This window comes from Lynx rufus, unplaced genomic scaffold (assembly GCF_022079265.1).
Source record: "Lynx rufus isolate CCGP_SWC_20201006 ecotype Redwood Valley unplaced genomic scaffold, mLynRuf1.p SCAF_9, whole genome shotgun sequence".
NCBI classification, from domain to species: domain Eukaryota; kingdom Metazoa; phylum Chordata; class Mammalia; order Carnivora; family Felidae; genus Lynx; species Lynx rufus.
Window position 1 is genome coordinate 54,349,136 of NW_025814897.1, and position 22,428 is coordinate 54,371,563.

Consider the following 22,428-nt stretch of genomic DNA (forward strand, 5'->3'; position numbering starts at 1 on the left):
AAACCCTAGAGTCTGATTCCTAAGTTTTTCTTCTTTTTTTTCTTTAAAGATTTTATTTTGTGAGCACCTGGGTGGCTCAGTCAATTAAGTATCTGGGTCTTGATTTCAACTCAGGCCATGATCCCAGGGTCATGGGATTGAGCCCTGTGTCAGGCTCTGTGCTGAGTGTGGAGCCTACTGAAGATTCTCTCTTTCTCCCTCTGCCCCTCTCCCCTGCTTACACGTGCTCTCTCTAAAATAAATAAAATGAGAAAAAAATGTTTAAAAAAAGATTTCACTTTAAAAAAATTTTTACATATATTTTTTGAGAGAGAGAGAGAGAGAGAGAGAGGCTGCGTACAAGCAGGGGAGGGGCAGAGAGAGGGAGACATAGAATCTGAGCAGGGTCCAGGCTGTCAGCACAGAGTCCAATGCAGGGCTCAAACCCACAGACCAGGAGATCATGACCTGAGCCAAAGTTGGACACTTAACCAACTGAGCCACCCACGCACCCCTAAAAAAAAAAAGATTTTATTCTATACACCCAACATGGGACTTGAACTCACAATCCCAGGATCAAGAGTTGTATGCTCTACTGACTGAGCCAGCCAGACAACCACCCACCCTGCCCCAGCAAGTCTTTCTTTTTAATCAGTATGCTATACAGCAGAGGGCAATTTGGGGAAGTAAAAAAAAAAAAACCTCAGAATTCAATAAAATAATCCAAAATGGGGACCAGTGTTCCTGCAGAAAGATGTCCCATCACAGTGTCATTTATTAAACACCTGCTATGTGCCAAGAACTGCTTTTGGTGTTTACACTTAACACTCAATCCTCACAAAAACCTTAGGAGGTAGGAACTGTCATCCCTATTTTTATTTTTTAATTTTTTATTATTTGGAGGGGGGAGAGTGTGTGTGTGCACATGAGAGTGAATGGGGAGTGGGGGATAGAGGGAGAGGGAGAAAGAGAATCTCAAGCAGGCTCCATGCCCAGTGCAGAGCCCAATGTAGTGCTCGATCCCATGATCGTGAGATCATGACCTGAGCCAAAATCAAGAGTCAGACACTTAACCAACTGAGCCACCTAAGGAACCCATCACCATTTTCAGATGATGAATTTGAAATTAAGTAATCTACCCAGGGCTACACAGCTAGTAAGCAGACTGGAACTCAACTATGTATGCCTCCAAACCCTCACCCCTCCCCGTACAGCAAAATTTGGCAACGACTTAAGTACCCAATAATAGAACAGTTAAGGAAGTTTGGCTGTATCTACTTCTGCAAATTCAGCTACTAAAACTTAGGATTTTAATAGCATTGGAAATTTTTCTCATGTTAAATGAATATTTTAAGTGAACAGATAAAATTGCATTTATAGTATAATCTCAGCTAGGTTAAAACATGCATTAAAAAAATATGGAGAGGCCAGTACCTGGGTGTCACAGTCCGTTGAGCATCGGACTTTGGCTCAGGTCATGATCTCTCATGGTTCTTGAGTTTGAGCCCCACATTGGGCTCTGTGCTGACAGCAAGGAGCCTGGAGCCTGCTGTGTCTCCTGCTCTCTCTCTCTCTCTCTGCCCCTGCCTGCTTGTGTACATGCTTCTCTCTCTCTCTCTCTCTCTCCCTCCCTCCCTGTCCTTTTCTCCCTCTGCCCCTCTCCCCCACTCTCTCTCTAAAACAAAAACAAAAAGGTTGGAATTAAATATGCCAGTTGCCTCTGGGTAGTATAATTTTTTCCATGTTTCTGTACTTTTAAATTTTTTACAATGAACATGTAGGATTTTTATAACCAGAAACTAATAAATGAATACTTTTTAAAACAAGGCTCTACATTTTACTTTTATTTTTAATTTTTTTAAGTTTATTTATTTATTTTGAGAGAGAGAGAGAGAGCGAACAAGCAAGCGGGGGAGGGGCAGAGAGAGTGGGAGAAAGAGAATCCCAAGCAGGCTCACTGCTGTCAGCACAGAGCCTGACATGGGGCTCAAACTCACAAACCATGAGATCACGACCTGAGCAGAAATCAAGAGTCAGACACTTAACCGACTGAGCCACCCAGGAGCCCCTCCACTTTTTATTCTTTGAGGGCCCTCCTCAGAATGGCACTGGTGGCAGAACTGCAAAGGAGATTGCATGCACAACCTCTATGATCGCCTGTATGGATGCCCGAGTCCCAGTAGAAAAAGAACAGAACACTAATACAGATAGGGACATTTTAGCAGAGAAACCTTAGAACCTGAAACTTTCAGATTCTCCTTAATTCTCTGTTCCAGCAGAAGCAACCCATTCCCTCTTGCCAAAAGAAAGCAGTCTCTCCTCGTCTGGAGATGTTACAAAAGCTGAACAAAGGCAGGTACGTGATAAGATGACACTTGCTCTATTCTGTATCTGACTCATCACCCTCTCAGCTACCAGGCTAATAACCAGAATTGGGTATTGGCCTGGGCTGGAAAAGAAGGATCTCTGTCCTGAGAGGAGATGAGTTCTATACCAAAGGTATTTCAAGCCCTGGCTGATGCATGCTGGAAGGAAGGAAGGGAACATGTGTGGAGATGGATCTTGAAAATATTAGACTTAAGGGGATGGAACACAAGGTTGGATAGGGGAGAAAAGACCTCTCAGGGCTGTTGGATATGGAGTGTAAGCAGACACTGATTATACCAGGAGCCCCAACCACTAGGAGCTTCTGGTTAGAGTGAGGAATATGGAAGTCAAGTAATAAAAGGACTTCTAGCCCTAGCCCATTTCACAATGGTGAAATACATTCATAGACCTACCCTGTAGTTAATCCCCCAATTTTTGAGAGTGCAGATTAGTAGAGATATATTTAGCAGATATAAGAATCTTTGCATTAATTTTTTAACCTGAGGAGTAAGAGCCTTTATAGTAGAAAGGGCCAGCTGCAAATCCTTGATATTACCCAACCAGCCCACTGCTGCATCCAGCCAAGAGGGTAAATGAGAAACAACACTGCATTTAGCAGGAATTGCAGAGATTACTACCATCATAAAGGTTTAGAAGATACGAGACTATTCATCCCATTATATCCTTTTTCATGTCACCTCTCTGGCCTCTGCAAAAACCAAATAGGTCCTGACAGATGATGGTGAACTATCATAAACCTACAACTTGTAACCTTAATCGTAGCTGCCATGATGAATGTGGTATTCTAACCGTAATGTATCCCCTAGCCCTTGAAAGGTCACTATTGATCTGACAAACATGTTCTTCTCAATACCTATTGCTAAAGAGGATCAAAACCAGTTTATCTGGGGCTCCTGACGGGTTCAGTTGGAAGAACATGTGACTCTTGATCTCAGGGTCATGGGTTTGAGCCCCATGTTGGGCGTAGAGATTACATAAACAAACAAACAAACTTTAAAAAAGGATAGAAGTCCACATTCACTGTGTTGCCCCAAGTCTATGTCAACTCTCTTGCTCTGTCACAGAGTAGCCTATAGACCCCTTGATCATCTTCTCATTCCATAAAACATCCACAATAGTGCCCTAGAATAGTCCCCTACTAGTGGTCCTGGTAGATGGGACAAGAAAGGTACCTTAGATGCCCCAATGAGACTAAGTATTCCAGAGATTGGGGGATAAATCCCCCATGAAGATTCAGGGGCTTGCCATGTTAGAAAAGTTTTTAGTGGTTCAATGGCCTAGGGTATGTAGAATATCCCATCTAAGGTAAAGGATGAGTTTTTTCACTAGCATTCTTATCACTGAGAAAGAGCCATGGTGCTTGGTAGATTTTGGAGGTGGCATATCTTGGGCTACAAGTGCTGCTCTGATCCATTTATCTGCTGACTTGGAAGTCTGCCAGTTCTGTTTGAGCTGAGAGCAAGGGAGGGTTCTGTAGCAGATTCAGTCTGTAGTGTAAGTTACCTTGACACTCGGGCATATGACCCAGAAGATCTATGGGGCATAAGGGTGCTGTACAGCACCTTTTAAAAACTCTATAAGGAGGAGTGCCTGGGTGTCTCAGTTGGTTAAGCGTCTGACTTCAGCTCAGGTCATGATCTCATGGTCCATGGGTTTGAGCCCCGCATCCGACCCTGTGCTGGCAGCTTAGAACCTGGAGCCTGCTTTGGATTCTGTGTCTCCCTCTCTCTCTGCACCTCCCCTGCTCACACTCTGTGTGTGTGTGTGTGTCCCTCTCTCAAAAACAAATAAACATTTAAAAAAAATTTTTTTTTAAACTCCATAAGGAGAGTTACAGGCTTAGAGTTTTTGGGGTAAGACTATGCCTTCTGTGGCAGAGAACCATTCATCATTTAAATTTTTTTTTTCAACGTTTTTTTATTTATTTTTGGGACAGAGAGAGACAGAGCATGAACGGGGGAGGGGCAGAGAGAGAGGGAGACACAGAATCGGAAACAGGCTCCAGGCTCCGAGCCATCAGCCCAGAGCCCGACGCGGTGCTCGAACTCACGGACCGCGAGATCGTGACCTGGCTGAAGTCGGACGCTTAACCGACTGCGCCACCCAGGCGCCCCGAACCATTCATCATTTAAAAACAGATTGCTACAAGGTCCTAGTAGAGAGTAATTGCTTGACCATGGGATATCATGTTTGGTAGGCTGAATAATGGACTCCCCAAAGATATCTATGTCTTAATCCCTGGAACTTGTGAATGCTACTTTACATGGCAAAAAAGGAGTTTGCAGATGTAAGTTTGAATCCTGAGTTGGGAGAGATTATTCTAGATTATTCATGTGGGCCCTAAATGCAATCACACATATCCTTATGAGAGGAAAGCAGAAGCAGATTTGACATGCAGAGAGAAAAGATGCAAAGTGACCATAAAGGCAGAGACTGAAGTAATGCATCCACAATCCAAAAAATGCTAGTAGGCACCAGAAGCTGGAAGAGGCAGGGAATAGATTCTCCCCTTAAGCCGCCAGAAGGAGCATAGTCCTGCTGAGACCTTGACTTCAACCCACTAACCTCTCTTCCTTACCTCACACTATGGATCTTATGAGGAAGGAGATCAGCCCACATAACATACTGACAGAGAAGGAAAAAGCTCAAACCTACTTCAGAGATGGGTTGGTGCAATTTGTTGGTACTCGTCAAAAATGGACAGCTGCTTCATGGGTCAGGGGTGACTATAAGAGTTAGTGATTAAGAGAAAATCCTCCCAATGGACAGAGCTACAATCAATACTCTTGATTAACCACTTTGAGAGGACAGAAAAGTGGCCTGAGGTACATTTCTACATGTTCTCCTGATGGTTAGAGACTTGAGTGAAACAATATTGGAAGATTGGACTAAGGAAATCTGGGCAAGAAAAAGGTGGATAGACCTGTGGGAATCAGTATGTATGTCTCTGTATCCCAAGTTAATGCCCACAAGTGAGCATCTACCATAGAGAAGGTGCTCAAAAACCAGAAGAGAGGATGATCCTGCCTATTGTTGTCAGTCAGCCTCTCTCCTCAGCTACCTCAGTGCTAGCATAATGGGCCCATTTGTTGAGTGGTTACAATGGCAAACAGGATGGGCTCAACAGGATGGACTCCCTCTTGCTAAAGCTGATATAGTTATGGTTTTTGCTAAATGTCTAAAAAGTCAGTAGCAAAAACCAGACATGATACTATATATAGAAAGCCTTTGGGGTGCCTGGGTGGCTCAGTTGGTTAGCATTACAACTTCAGTTCAGGTCATGATCTCATGGTTCATGGGTTTGAGACCCAAGTTGGGCTCTGCACTGACAGCTCAGAGCCTGGAGTCTGCTTCGGATTCTGTGACTCCCTCTCTCTGCCCCTCCCCTACTTGTGCTCTCTCTCGCTCTCTCAAAAATAAATAAATAAACTTAAAAAAAGAAAGAAAGCCCTAAAGACTCCACTAAAAAACTGCTAGAACTGATAAATGAATTCATTAAAAATCACAGGATATAAAATCAGTGTACAGAAATTTGTTGCATTCCTATACACTATCGTTATAAGAAAACAATCCCATTTATAATTGCATCAAAAACAATAAAACATCTAGAAATAAACTTACTAAAGAGGTGAAAGACCAGGACTCTGAAACTGTAAAACACCAATAAAAGAAATTCAAGATAATGCAAAGAAATCGAAAGACATTCCATCTTCATGGATTGGAAGAATGAATACTATTAAAGTGTCTATACTACCCAGAACAATCTACAGATTTAATGCAATTCCTATCAAAATACCAACAGCATTTTTCACAGAACTAGAACAGTCCAAAAACTTGTATGGAACCACAAAAGACCTCAAATAGCCAAAGAAATCTTGAGAAAAAAAACAAAACAAAACAAAACTGGAGGAATCACAATTCCAGATTTCAAGTTACATCACAAAGCAGGAGTAATTAAAACAGTACAGAACTGGCCTAAAAATAGACACACAGATCAATCGAATAGAATAGGAAACCCAGAAGTAACCCCACAGTTATATGGTCAATTAATCTTCGACAAAGGAGAATGAATATACAATGGCAAAAGGAGTCTCTTCAACAAATGATGTTGGGAAAACTGGACAGCCACATGCAAAAGAAGGAAACTGGACTACTTTCTTCACCATACACAAAAATAAACTCAAAATGGATTAAAGACCTAAATGTGAGACCTGAAACCATAAAAATCCTTGAAGAGAGCTCAAGCAGTAATCTCTCTGACATTGGCTATAGCAACATTTTTCTAGGTATGTCTCCTTGAGACAAAGGATATAAAAGCAAGAATAAACTACTGGGACTACAACAAAATTAAAAACTTCTACACAGAGAAGGAAACAATCAAAACTAAAAGGCAACCAACCTACAGAATGGGAGATCTTTGCAAATGACATATCCAATAAAGGGTTAGTATCGAAGATATATAAAGAACTTATGCAACTTAGCGCATGTGAGTAGCTCAGTTGGCTAAGTGTCCAACTCTTGATTTGATCTCATGCTTGTGGGATTGGGCCTTGCATCTGGTTCTGTGCTGACAGGATACACCCTGCTTGGGATTTTTCTCTCCTGCTTGCTCTGCCCCTCCCCTGCTCACAATCTTTCTCTCAAAATAAATAAAAACTTTTTTTTAAAAAAAAGGAACTTATACAGGGGCACCTGGGTGGCTCAGTCAGTTGAGAGTCCGACTTTGGCTCAAGTCATGATCTCGCAGTTCGTGGGTTCGAGCCCCATGTCAGGCTCCGTGCTGACAGCTCAGAGCCTGGAACCTGCTTCAGATTCTGTATCTCCCTCTCTCTCTCTGCCCCTGCCCCGCTCACACTTTGTCTCTCTCTGTGTCAAAAATAAATAAACATTAAAAAAAAATTTTTTAAAGAACTTATACAACTAAATGCCCAAAAAACAAATAACTCAATTAAAAAATGGGCAGAACACATAAACAGACATTTCTCTGAAGAAGACATCCAGATGGCCAGCAGACACATGAAAAGATATTCATCATCACTTACCATCAGGGAAATGCAAATCAAAACTACAATGAGATATCACCTCATACGTGTCAGAATGGCTAAAATCAAGAACACAAGAAACAATAAGTGCTGGTGAGGATATGGAGAAAACGCAACACTCCTGCGCTGTTGGTGGGAATGCAAACTGGGGCAGCCACTGTGGAAAACTGTATGGAGTTTCCTCAAAAAGTTAAAAACAGAACTATCCTATGATCCAGCAATCACACTACCAGTGTTTACCCAAAAAATACAAAAACACTAATTCAAAGGGATACATGCAGCCCTGTGTTTATTGGAGCATTATTTAGGCAATAGCCAAACTATGCAGTCAAACGTTCTGCCCCTAAGCTATACCCCTGGCAATAGCCAAACTATGGAAGCAGCCCAAGTGTCCATCAATTGATAAATAAAGAAGATGTGATGTATATATATATACAATGGAATGTTATCCAGCCATTAAAAAATAATGAAATCTTGCCTTTTGCAATGACATGGATGAAGCTAGTGAGTATTATGTTAAATGAAATAAGTCAGTCAGAGAAAGACAAATACCATATAATTTCACCCATGTGTAATTTAAGAAACAAAACAAGCAAAGGAAAAAAGAGAGAGAGAGAGATGAACCAAGAAACAGACTCTTAACTATAGAGAACAAACTGGTAGTTACCAGAGGAGAGGGGAATGGGTAAACAGGTGATGGGGATTAAGGAGTGCACTTGTTATGATGAGCACGGGATGACATATGGAATTGTTGAATCATTTATTGTACACCTGAAACACTGTAACATACTGTACACCTGAAACATATAACACTATATGTTAACTAACTGGAATTAAAATAAAAACCTAAAAACAAATTAATTTAATTTAATTTTAAAAAAGAAGAAGAACTGATACAACTCAATACCCAAAAAACAAATAACCCAATTAAATAATGGGCAGAAGACATGAACAGACATTTCTCCAAAGAAGACATACAGATGGCCAGCAGACACATGAAAAGATATTCATCATCACTTACCATCAGGGAAATGCAAATCAAAACTATAATGAGACGTCACCTCACACCTGCTAGAATGGCTAAAGCCAACAACATAAGAAACAATAAGTGTTGACCAGGATGTGGAGCAACAGGGACCCTCATGCACTGTTGGTGGGAATGTAAACTAGTGCACCGACTATGGAAAACAATACAGAGGTTCCTCAAAAAGTTAAAAATAGAACTACCCTACAATCCAGCAATCACACTACCAGTATTTACCCAAAAAATACAAAAACACTAATCAAAGGAATACACACACCCCTATGTTTATTGCAGCATTATTTACAATAGCCAAACTATGGAAGCAGCCCAAGTGTCCATTCATAGATGAATGGATAACGAAGATGTGGTATAGAGGTGCCTGGGTGGCTCAGTCAGTTAAGCATCTGGCTTAAGCTTAGGTCATGATCTTGTGGTTCATGGGTTCGAGTTCCACATCAGGCACTGAGGGGCTCTGTGCTGACAGCTCAGAGCCTAGAGCCTGCTTCGTGGATTCTGTGTCTCCCTCTCTCTCTGCCCCTCCCCCACGCATTCTTTCTCTCTCTCTCTCTCTCTCTTTCTCTCTCTCAAAAATAAATAAAACATTAAAATTTTTTTTAAAAGACGTGGTATATATATTTACAGTAGAATATTATTCAGCCATAAAAAATGAAATCTTGTCATTTGCAATGAGATGGATGGAGCTGGAAGTATAATGCCAAGCAAAATAAATCTGTCAGAGAAAGACAAACACCATATGATCTCATTCATATGTGGAATTTAAGAAAGAAAACAAATAAGCAAAGGAGAAATACAAAGAGAGAGGCAAACCAAGAAACAGATTCTTAACTATAGAGAACAAACTAATGGTTACCAGAGGGGAAACAGGGATGGGGGAAACAGAAGATGGGGATTAAAGAGTACAATTATTATGGATAGAGCTAGAGAGTATTATGTTAAGTGAAATAAGTCAGTCAGAGAAAGACAAATACCATATGATTTTACTCATACGTGGAATCTGAGAAATGACACAATGAACATAGGGGAGAAAAAAGAGAGAGAGAAACCAGAAAACAGACTCTTAACTGTAGAGAATAAACTGATGGTTACCAGAGGGGAGGTGGTTGGGGGGATTGGTTAAATAGGTGATGGGGATTAAGGAGGGCACTTGTGATGAGAACTGGGTGTTATATGTAAGTGATGAATCACTAAATCCTACACCAGAAACCAATATTACATGTATGTTACCTAAATGGAATTTGATAAAAACTTGGAAGAAGAAAAAAGATGAAAAAATTTTTAAAAAAAGAACTCCAGTCAATAAAATGTATTTGATATGATTCTGCTTAAATAAATAAATTAAGAAAGTAAGTAAGTAAGTGGCGGGAGGGGGGGGTGGTTGGGGGGGGGAAGGCCAATTGATCCAGGTTGTGGCTCTAGCACTGCAGGAAACTGGGTAGAAGAGAATATGGGTCTGTATTGCCTCTAATAACTGCAAGCGCACCTAGTTATTTCAAAATAAAACATTTTATTAAAAAAAAAAAAGCCAGTAGCAATGACCAATACTGAGCTCTCAGCATAACACCAATCCTTAAGGAAACCAGTCAGCCTCTTTGTGGCAAGTTAATTACATTGAACCTCTTCAGTCCTGGAAAGAGCAGTGAAATTATGCCCACCCTGGATATGATTTTGCCTTCATTGCCTATACTAGAACTACCATCTGAAAGCTTCCAAGATTCCTGAGCCCACACAACATTGACTCAGAGCAAGGGACCCACTTTTAGCAAAGGAGGTACTGACTATAGAGATCCACTGATCATACTGTATACTTCATCAGCTAGAAAAACTGTTACCAGAATTGTGGAATTTTCTTTTTTTTTTTTTAAGATTTTCTTTCTTTTTTAATGTTTATTTATTTTTGAGAGAGAGAGAGAGCACATGCAGGGAAGGGGCAGAGAGGGAGAGGGAGATAGAGAATCTGAAGCAGGCTCTGTGCTGTCAGCACAAAGCCAGTCATGGAGTTCAACATGGGGCTTGAACCCACGAACCGTGAGATCATGACCTGAGCCAAAGCTGAATGCTCTACTGACTGAGCCATCAGGTGCCTCTGTGGAATTTTCTGTTAAAGCTCAGTTAAGAGGCTCTACCGACTGAGCCAGCCAGGCACCCCACCTGACCAAGTTTCTTAACCTGTCCAATGCTGTCCTCATAATGTTTACATAAATGAGATGTCTTTGTATTGCATTTAGCTTGATGTTTGGCATAGATAAATGCATGCTAATAATTGAATAATTGTCATTAATTATGTCCTAGTTCACATGGAGCTGGGCACCATCCAAAATTCTAAGGTTCTGTGGGTTATACCTTTTTTGTCTTCTTTTAAGTTACCCCCAAACCCCTAAAGCAAAGATGACAGAAATAGGCGTCCTGGCAGCAGCAAGATACATTATAGGAAAAAAACCCACTGGATACCCTTCAGCACTCAAAAATATAAGTTGCTGGCACAGTGGCTTAGTGACATCAGTGAACTAGAAATAAATGAAAACTGATCATTTAGCTCTCACAAACTCTTGCCTCTGAGGACTCATGACAGGTAGCTCAAGTTGTAAGGCCCCAAACAATGGAGAAGCAGTGATGACAAAAGCCTTACCAAGAACACGACATGGGGTCCTTAATTCCTTCAGAAATCCTACAGAAAGTTTCAGGAAATTCCAGAGACAATAAACCTGGTTAAGGAAGTGGGTGTGTGCACATGCATGCAGGATGTATTCGTGCACATGCACACACACACACACACACACACACACACACACACACCTGCTTGAGGGCTGGGAATAAATAGGAAAGGACTGATGGGATTTAATACGTAAAGCTGGTGAGGGATAAAAAGCACCTCCTTCAACATCAGCTTGCTAGGGCATTAGAGGAGGGTGAGAAATGTGCAGGTGGAGAAACCTGGCATCGCTGAATAAGAACCACAGGCTAGAACAATACTAGGTTGGCCTTCTGCTTTGAAATCACTTTGTGTGCAGTAGCAAGTATCGCAGCCAATGAGGTTTATCCAAGAAGAGCTTATCACTAATGAAAACTTTTCCCAGTTCCCCACCCACCCACCCACCCCCCCAGTCCCTCTGCCTTGATGACTTGAAAGCACTTCTTAGCCAGGCAGGTGGGTTTTAATAATAAGCTACCCAGCAGGCTAGCCAGGTTCCCAGTGTGAAGCTTCAGATATCAGGTGGGGATTAGAATGAAGTGTGGTTGGTGGAACACAAAGGAATAATTAGAAGTCACCTTCTCATCTTACAGCCAAGGTGCAGAGAGGAAAAGACACCTGTCCAGGGATACACAGCAAGTTAGAGGCAACACTGGAACTACATTTACAGTTTAGACCCTGGATCAGCCTCTTTCTTTTTGCATTGTAAAGATCCCTGGGAACCACCAGATCAAATTAACATCAACCCCTTCATTCTTTTGTTGTTTTTTTTCAGTCAATTATTCTTATCAATTGTCAAATTCATTTACTCAATAACTGTTACTAAGGCCCCTGTGCAGGGAGCTGGGCTAACCAAAATGAATGAAATAAGACCTGACTCAGACTCATGGGTAAAACACTCATAAACATACAGTTAGGTAAAGGAATGGGGAAATAATTATCTTTGCTGCTAGCTCCAGAATTCCTCTTTGGAAAGGACTTGGCTTTGTTTGGGAAAACACTTTGTGAAGCTCTTGGGTAGAAGGAGAGGCCCTGAGGAGAAAGTGCCCTAGAACTGCTCTGCATGAGAAAAGCTCTGGAAGCCCTTTGTTGCTTCTGAGAGTAAGGGAAGATCAGAGAAATGGGGGGACTGGTACTGCCCAAGGAAAGGGAAGAGGAGGAAACACCCTGTGGCCAAGTAGCCAAAGAGGACTGAAGAGGGCCAAGGTGACTCCCAGGGACTTTAAAAGATTTTCTGTGTTACCCCAAGCTCTTCAGGAAAGCCCTCTGCATTCATAAGTACTGTTGTGTGAGCAAACTTTGCCTGGAAACCACTGAAGGAGCAAAATTTCCCATCTGGATTTCAAGGTGAAAATACAGGCTGCAGGTGAGGAAGTAGGAAGTCCAGGAGAAAAGGGGATGCGAAAATGTAAGTCTGAGATTCTGCAGAAGGATGAGGGAGGGCTTCAGCTTCCACAAAGCTGTCAAATTGGGAGGAAATGGTTAGGCAAAGTCAGTTTTACCTAGATTTTAAGAATCTCGGAGGCCCTAGCTGCCATTGGGGTTACAATTACAACAGCTACCAGTAAATTCTGTAAAAGAAGCCTGCCTAAAGTGCTTTAGAAAAATTTCAGACTATTTGAGATGGGTCATGAAGGAGTTGTGAGAACTTGTCACACTGGAAGAAGAGGGCATCTTGGAAAGCAGAATGACCCATGCAGAGATTCAGATGTATGAAGAGCGCAGTGCGTCCAGAGAAGAGAAGTTCCATGTGGCTAGGATAGGTTTAGTGGAGGACGCGGGATGAAGTGAAGCTGAAGAAGCCAGCAGGGGCCACCACAGGAAGGCCTGAATGACAGCTTCAACTTTTACCTGTAGATAGGAAGACCCACACTGTAGAAGATGACTCTGGAGGTGGTGCAGCACCAGGCTTGTGATTTGGTTATTCTCTCCTTTGTGTACCTTTATGCCTTGCACATACCTCTAACTGCTGCAACCATCACACTCTACCAGCAATTGACCATGTGTTGTGTGCTTTGGAAGATCTTGAGCTCCAGGTAGGCCGGAAACATTCAGGTGGCAGAATAATTAGACAGTCCTGAATGCAAATCCTACCTCCTCAACTTATTGAGTGTTCTTGGGCAAGTTATTTAACTGCCCTGAGCCTCAGTTTCCTCATCTGCAAAGTGGAGATAATCATAGTACTTGTCTCAAAGGATGGTAGTGAAGATAAAAAGAACAGAATTGCTCAGCATGATGCCAGCATACATTAGTCCTTAGGCAAAGCAACTCTTGTTCTGATTCACCCTTGAAATGCATAGCCTAGCATACAGCCTGCACATTTTCGGCAGAAACGTACATGAGGGGGACAACTTTTGATAAGGAGGACAAACTAGACATGTAAATGAAGGGCCCTCCTACAAGAGTCTGGGTTGTTGGTTTTGTTTTGTTTTTTTTCATCTAGATATAATCATTTTCCCAATATCATAAGAACGTGGCTGAGGCATCTATGGTAGTTTTAAAACAGGTCAATAAATTCTTTGATATTCCTTCCTTTAAGAGGTGGAGTCTAACTGCCCTCTGCTAGAGTGTGGGCTGGATTTAGTAGATAGCTTCTAACAAATAGAATAAAGCAGAAGTGACAATGTATAGCTTCAGAGACTGGGTTACAAAAGGCATTGTGACTCGCTCCTTACTGGTTCTTGGATCACTCGCTCTAGAAGCAGCTAGTTGCCGTGTCCTGAGGACATTCACACAGCCTAAGGAAACGTCCATGTGGGGAAGAACTAAGGCCTGCTGACCGTGGAAGTGTATCCTCCTGCTCCAGTCAAGTCTTCAGTCGACCTCAGCCTCTAATTGCATCCCGACTACAACCTCATGAAAGACCCTAAGCCAGAACCACCCAACAGAGCCACTCTTGAATTCCTGACCACATAAGCAATGAGATAATAAATGTTTCTTGTGTTAAGCCATCAAGTTTTGAGGTAATTGGTTATGTATCAATAGAGAACTAATACAATATCTAAATGCAATGCTTGGAATTTGATTCTCTCTTTCTGATTTTAATTATAGCCTTCAAGTGACATGTACAATCATCCTGAGGCATAAAAATATATAATTTATTAAATTAATCATCATCTTTGTTTTGGGTTCCAAAAAATATAAGAATTAAAAACAGGGGCGCCTGGGTGGCTCAGTAGGTTAAGCGTCCGACTTCGGCTCAGGTCATGATCTCGCGGTCCGTGAGTTCAAGCCCCGCGTCGGGCTCTGTGCTGACAGCTCAGAGCCTGGAGCCTGTTTCGGATTCTGTGTCTCCCTCTCTGCCCCTCCCCCGTTCATGCTCTGTCTCTCTCTGTCTCAAAAATAAATAAACATTAAAAAAAAAAGAATTAAAAACAAAAACAAGGGGTCAGTTGGGAAGACGGTAGAGTAGGAGGGCCTTAAGCTCACCTCGACCTACAGATACAACTAGTTAACACCCGTATCAGCATAAATAACCCAGAAAATGAACAAAAGCCTGGAAGAACAAACTCCACAACTAAAGGCAGGTAAGAGGCCACAATGAAAAAGGTAGGAAGGGCAAAGACACAATCTGGGAGTGAAAAGACTATGGCTATCAGCAGTGGGGAGGGAGCCTCACACTTCTCACACCTCAGAGCCCAAGAACAGGAAGGAGGAATCTCAGTAATATTTGCCTTTGAAAATGAGAGGGGACTGAATTTCATGAATTCTTAAAACCAGTATGACTCAAAGCCTGGAATTTTAAAAATCAGCTCTGGGAGAGCCCAGAAGGCATTAGAAAGCAGAGTCCCCTCCCTTAAAGAGACAGCACTACAAACAGCAGATAGGATACAGAACCAGCAGTTTGAAAAATGCCAGGGGCAGATGGGAAGGAGAGTGATTTGCTCATCTCAAAGCACAGCCCAGAGGAACAGGGGTCACTGGAAACCCCTCCAGAAACAAAGGAGCTGGCAGGTGCCATTCCCCACCCCCACCCCCATCCCCCAACATAAACTGCCACCTGCAGGAACCAGAGGAGAGGTGCCCACACTCCTTACTAAACCCTGCCCCCCCCACCCCCACACTTCACAGGATCTGCCTTTCTCAGGCAAGCTAGCCTAAGTCTTGGTGCTGTGGGCCTCTCCCCCAGAAGACCATTGTAAATCCTGCCAACACCACATCTCCTGACCCACGCATTTTGCAGGACCTCAGTTCTGGTGGCAGCAGGAACACATCTCCTTTTGCAAGCAGACCACTGCACACTTCGCTGCCCACAATAGGCAAAGAGAGCCTCTGCAGACAAGTGGAGTGAAAGAAAAAGAGACTAAGACTTAACAGCAGATCGCATGCAAAACACAGAGGAAACACTCCCTGAAGTGTCAGGTGCTAGGGTACAGGGGACACTGCACTGCAGGGCACTACAGGACCTCTTCTTCATAAGGCTGTTATCTTTAACAGCAAGAGAAGTAGCTGACTTTCCTAACACACTGAAACAGACACAGAAACTCAGACAAAATGGGGAGACAGAGAAATGCGTGCCAAATTAAAGAACAGGACCAAACCACAGTATGAGACCTAAGCGAGATAGATATAATATGCCTAATAGAGAACTTAAAGAAATGTTCATAAAGATACTCACTGGACTTGAGAAAAGAGGGGGAAGGGACATCAGTGAGACCCTTAATACAGAAATAAAAAAGAATCAGAGCTCAAGAAGACAATAAATGAAATTAAAAATATAGTTGATGGGAAAAATAGCAGGTTATGAAGCAGAGGAACAAATTGACCTGGAAGACAGAGTAATGGAAAGTAATCAAGCTCAGCAAAGGAGAGAAAAGGAAATTATGCAAATAGAGAATAGTCTGATGGAACTCAGGGACTCCATCAAGTTTAATAACAAACATCTGCATTTTGTAGGTCAAGGCAGTGACATGATATAGTAAAAGTGCTAAAAGAGAAAAATCTGCAGCCAAAAATACTCTGTTCAACAAGGCTATCATTCAGAATAGAAGGAGAAATAAAGAGTTTCTCAGACAAACAAAACTGAAGGAGTTGATGACCACTAAACCAGCCCTACAAGAAATGTTAAAGAGGACTTTTTGAGTGGAAAGGAAAGAACATGAAAAGAGAGTATGAGAAGTGAATCGCTTCTCGGCCTTTTGGCTAAGACAAGAGGAGGGTATGTAAGGCGAAAAACACAAAAGCAGTAAAAAGTATTTCTGTAAAAATCAGTCAAGGGATTCATACAATTAAAATGATATAAAATATGACACCACATACCTAAACATGGGAAAGAAAGGAATAAAGAATGGGTTTAAACGTAAGCGACCATCAACCTAACATAGATGGCCATATGCACAAGATGTTACATACAAATCTCATGGTAACCACAAATCAAAAACCAGTAATAGATATGCAAATAATAAAGAGAAAGAAATCCAAATATGCCACTAAAGAAAGCCAACAAACCATGAAAGAGAGCAAGGGAAGAAAGGATCAGAGAAAATCTATAGAAACAACCACAAAACAAGTAACAAAATGGCAATAAATACATATCTATCAATAATTACTTTGAAGGTAAATGGACTAAATGCTCCAATAAAAAGACATTAGGGTGACAGGGTGGATTAAAAAAACATGATGCATTTATATGCTGCATACAAGAGACTCATTTCAGACCAAAAGACACCTGCAGATTAAAAGTGAGGATGTGAAGAAACATTTATCATACAAATGGATGCTCAAAGAAAGCTGGGGCACCAATACTTATATCAGATAAAATAAACTTTAAATATTTTTAACGTTTATTTATTTATTTATTTATTTATTTATTTATTTATTTATTTATTTTTACTTTCACAAATATTTTATTGCCCTCACATTCTTACTGCTATTACTGCTGGGATTCATTTCAAATTTTTATTTTATTTCATTTATTTATTTACTTATTTATTTTTTTAATTTAATTTTTTTAATTTACATCCAAGTTAGTTAGCAGATAGTGCAACAATGATTACAGGAGTAGATTCCTTAATGCCCCTTACCCATTTAGCCCATCCTCCCTCCCACAACCCCTCCAGTAACCCTCTGTTCTCCATATTTAAGAGTCTCTTACATTTTGTCCCCTTCCCTGTATTTATATTGTTTTTGCTTCCCTTCCCTTGTGTTCATCTGTCCTTTTCTTAAAGTTCTCATATGAGTGAAGTCATATATTTGTCTTTCTCTGACTAATTTCGCTTAGCATTAATACCCTCCAGTTTCATCCACATAGTTGCAAATGGCAAGATTTAATTCTTTTTGATTGCCAAGTAATACTCCAGTGTGTGTGTGTGTGTGTGTGTGTGTGTGTGTGTGTGTACCACATCTTTATCCATTCATCCGTTGATGGACATTTGGGCTCTTTCCATACTTTGGCTATTGTTGATAGTGCTGCTGTAAACATTGGGGTGCATGTGTCCCTTCGAAACAGCACACCTGTATCCCGTGGATAAATACCTGGTACTGCAATTACTGGGTCATAGGGTAGTTCTATTTTTAATTCTTTGAGGAACCTCCATACTGTTTTCCAGAGTGGCTGCACCAGTTTGCAGTCCCACCAGCAGTGCAAAAGAGTTCCTCTTTCTCTGCATCCTCACCGTCTGCTGTTGCCTGAGTTGTTAATGTTAGCCATTCTGACAGGTGTGAGGTGGTATCTCATTGTGGTTTTGATTTGTATTTCCCTGATGATGAGTGATGTGGAACATTTTCTCATGTGTTGGTTGGCCATCTGGATGTCTTCTTTGGAGAAGTGTCTATTCATGTCTTTTGCCCATTTCTTCACTGGCTTATTTGTTTTTTGGGTGTTGAGTTTGATAAGTGCTTTATAGATTTTGGATACTAACCCTTTATCGGATATTGTTTGCAAATATCTTCTCCCATTCCATCGGTTGCCTTTTAGTTTTGCTGACTGTTTCCTTCACTGTGCAGAAGTTTTTTATCTTGATGAGGTCCCAATAGGTCATTTTTACTTTTGTTTCCCTTGCCTCTGGAGATGTGTTGAGTAAGAAGTTGCTGTGGCCAAGATCAAAGAGGTTTTTGCCTGCTTTCTCCTCGAGGATTCTGATGGCTTCCTGTCTTACATTTAGGTCTTTCATCCATTTTGAGTTTATTTTTGTGTATCGTGTAAGAAAGTGGTCCAGGTTCATTTTTCTGCATGTTGCTGTCCAGTTTTCCTAGCACCACTTGCTGAAGAGACTGTCTTTATTCCATTGAATATTCTTTCCTGCTTTGTCAAAGATTAGTTGGCCAAAAGTTTATTTATTTTGAAAGAGAGAGAGAGGGGGGCGCCTGGGTGGCTCAGTCGGTTGGGCGGCCGACTTCGGCTCAGGTCATGATCTCGTGGTCCGTGAGTTCGAGCCCCACGTCGGGCTCTGTGCTGACTGCTCAGAGCCTGGAGTCTGTTTCGGATTCTGTGTCTCCCTCTCTCTGACCCTCCCCCGTTCATGCTCTGTCTCTCTCTGTCTCAAAAATAAATAAACGTTAAAAATTAAAAAAAAAAAAAGAGAGAGAGAGAAAGAGAAAGAGCATGCAGCGAGCAGGGGAGGGGCAGAGAGAGAGAATCCCAAGCAGACTCCATACCCAGCACCAAGCCCCATGTGGGGCTCAATCTCAAATAAACAACCTAAACTTATACCTAAAGGAGCTAGAAAGAGAACAAACAAAACCCAAACCAGCAAATGGAAAGAAATAATAAAAATCAGATCAGAAATAGATGACATACAAACAAACAAAAAAACCACACAATTGAACAGATCAATGAAACAAGGAGCTAATTCTTTTAATCGATCAACAAAATTGATAAACCTCTAGCAAGACTCATTTTATTTTATTTTTTCTTTTAATTTTTTTTAATGTTTACTTATTTTTGAAAGAGAGAGTGAGACAGAGCATGAGCAGGGGAGGGCCAGAGAGAGGGGGAGACAAAGAATTGGAAGCAGGCTCCAGGCTCGGAGCTGTCAGCACAGACCTGGACGAGGGGCTCGAACCCCAAACCATGAGATCATGACCTGAGCCAAAGTCAGACACTTAACCGACTGAGCCATCCAGGCACCTACTAGCAAGACTCATTTTAAAAAGAGAGAGATAGGACCCAAATAAACAAAATTACTAATGAAAAAGGAAAAATAACAATCAACATCACAGAAATACAAGTAATTATAACAAGATATTATGAAAACCTATATGCCAACAAATTGGGCAACTTAGAAGAACTGAATAAACTCATAGAAATATTTCATCTACCAAAACCAAAGCAGGAAGAAATAGAAAATTGAACAGACCAATGACCAGGAATGAAATTGAATCAGTAATAAGAAAAACTCCCAAAAAACAAAAGCCCAAGACTAGAGAGCTTCACAGGTGGATTCTACCAAACATTTAAAGAAGACTTAATACCAAAAAAAAGGGGAGTTAATACCCATTCTTCTTAAACTATTCAAAAAAATACAAGATGAAGGAAAACTTCCAAATTCATTCTATGAGGCCAGTATCACCCCGATACCAAAGCCAGATAAAGACACCACAAAAAAAGAGAACTGCATACCAATAATTCTAATGAATATAGATGAAAAATCCTCAACAAAATATTAGCAAATTGAATCTAACAATATATTAAAAAAATCAAACACCATGTTCAAATGGGATTTATTCCCAGAATGTAAGGTTAGTTTCATATTTGCAAAACAATCAATGTGATATGTCACATCAATAAGAGAAAGGATAAAAACCATATGATCATTTCAATGGATGCAGAAATAGCATTTCAAAGTGTATCCATTCATGATAAACCACCCCCCTGCAAAGTAGGTCTAGAGGGAACATATCTCAACATAATAAAGACCTCATATGAAAAACCTACAGCCAACATCATATTCAATGGTGGAAAACTGAGGGTTTTTCCCCTCTAAGGTAGGAACACAACAAGGGTGTCCACTTTCACCACTTTTTTCACATTTTTTAAGTTTATCTATTTATTTTGAGAGGGAGGGAGGAGGCAGAGAGAAAGAAAAAGAATCCCAAGCAGGTCCTGTGATCAACACAGAGCCCAACAGGGGACTTGATCCCACTACTGTGACATCATGATCTAAGCCGAAATAAAGAATCAGATGCACAACCAATTGAGCCACCCAGGTGCCCCCACTTCCACCACTTTTATTTAACATAGCACTGGAAGTCATAGCCACAACAATTAGACAACATAAAGAAATAAAAGGGCATCCAAACTGGTAAGGAAGAAGTAAAACTCTCACTGTTTGCAGATGACATGATGCTATATATAGAAAACCCTAAAAATTCCACCAAAAAACTACTAGAACTGATAAATGAATTTATTAAAGTCACAGGATACAAAATCAATGTACAGAAATCTGTTGCATTCCTATACACTATTATTATAAGAAAAGAATCCCATTTATTGACAGCACCAAAAACAATAGAACATCTAGGAATAAACTTACTAAAGAGATGAAAGAACAGGACTCTGAAAACTAAAAACACTGATGAAAGAAATTCAACATGATGCAAAAAAATAGAAAGACATTTCACGCTCATGTTGGAAGAACAGGTATTATTAAAGTGTCTATACTACCCAGAGCAATCTACAGATTTAATGCAATCTCTATCAAACTACCAACAGCATTTTGCACAGAGCTAGAACAATCATAAAATTTGTATGGAACCACAAAAGGCCTGAACTAGCCAAACCAATCTCAAGAAAGAAAAACAAAACTGGAGGAATCACAATTACAGATTTCAAGTTATATTACAAAGCAGGAGTAATTAAAATAGTATGGAACTGGCATAAAAATAGACACATAGATCAATAGAATAGGAAACCCAGAAATAACCCCATAATTATATGGTCAATTAATCTTCAACAAAGGAGGAATGAATATACAATGGCAAAAAGAGTCTCTTCAACAAAAGGTGCTGGGAAAACTGGGCAGCCACAAGCAAACAAAGGAAAATGGATCACTTTCTTCATCATACACAAACATAAACTCAAAATGGATTAAAGACCTAATGTGAGACCATAAAATCTGAAACTATAAAAAACCTTCAAGAGAGCATAGGCAGCAATCTCTCTAACATCAGCTATCACAACATTTTTCTAGATGTGTCTCCTGAGACAAGGGAAATAAAAGCAAAACTAAACTATTGACTACATCAAGATAAAAAGCTTCTGCAGAATAAAGGAATCAACAAAACTAAAAGGCAACCTAAAGAATGGGAGAAGATATTTGCAAACAACATATCCAATAAAGGGTTAGTATCCAAGATATATAAAGAACTGATACAACTCGGGGCGCCTGGGTGGCTCAGTCGGTTAAGCGTCCGACTTCAGCTCAGGTCACAATCTTGCGGTCCGTGAGTTCGAGCCCCGCGTCGGGCTCTGGGCTGATGGCTCAGAGCCTGGAGCCTGCTTCTGATTCTGTGCCTCCCTCTCTCTCTGCCCCTCCCCCGTTCATGCTCTGTCTCTCTCTGTCTCAAAAATAAATAAACGTTAAAAAAAATTAAAAATAAAAAAAAGAACTGATACAACTCAATACCCAAAAAACAAATAACCCAATTTAAAAAATGAACAATAGACATGAAAAGACATTTCTCCAAAGAAGACATCCAGATGGCCAGCAGACACATGAAGAGATGCTCAATACCACTCATCATCAGGGAAATGCAAATCAAAATTACAATGAGATATCACTTCTTCACACCTGTCAGAATGGCTAAAATCAACAGCCCAATAAACAATAAGTGTTGACCAGGATGTGGAGCAAAAGGAACCCTCATGCACAGTTGGTGGGATGTAAACTAGTGCACCTACTATGGAAAACAGTATGGAGGTTCCTCAAAAAGTTAAAAAAAGAACTATCCTACAATCCAGCAATCACACTACCAGTATTTACCCAAAAAAATACAAAAACACTAATTCAAAGGGATACATGCACCCCTATGTTTATTGCAGCATTATGTACAATAGCCAAACTATGCAAGCAGCCCAAGTGTCCATTGATAGATAGATAGAGAAGATGTGGTATATGTAAAATGGAATGTTATTCAGCCATAAAGAAGAATGAAATTTTGCCATTTGCAACAACATGGCTAGAGCTAGGGAATATAATTCTGAGCAAAATAAATTAGAGAAAAACAAATACCATATGCTCTCACTCATATGTAGAATTTAAGAAACAAATGAGCAGGGGCGCCTCGGTGGCTCAGTCAGTTAAGCAATAGACTTCAGCTCAAGTCATGATCTCATGGTTCGTGGG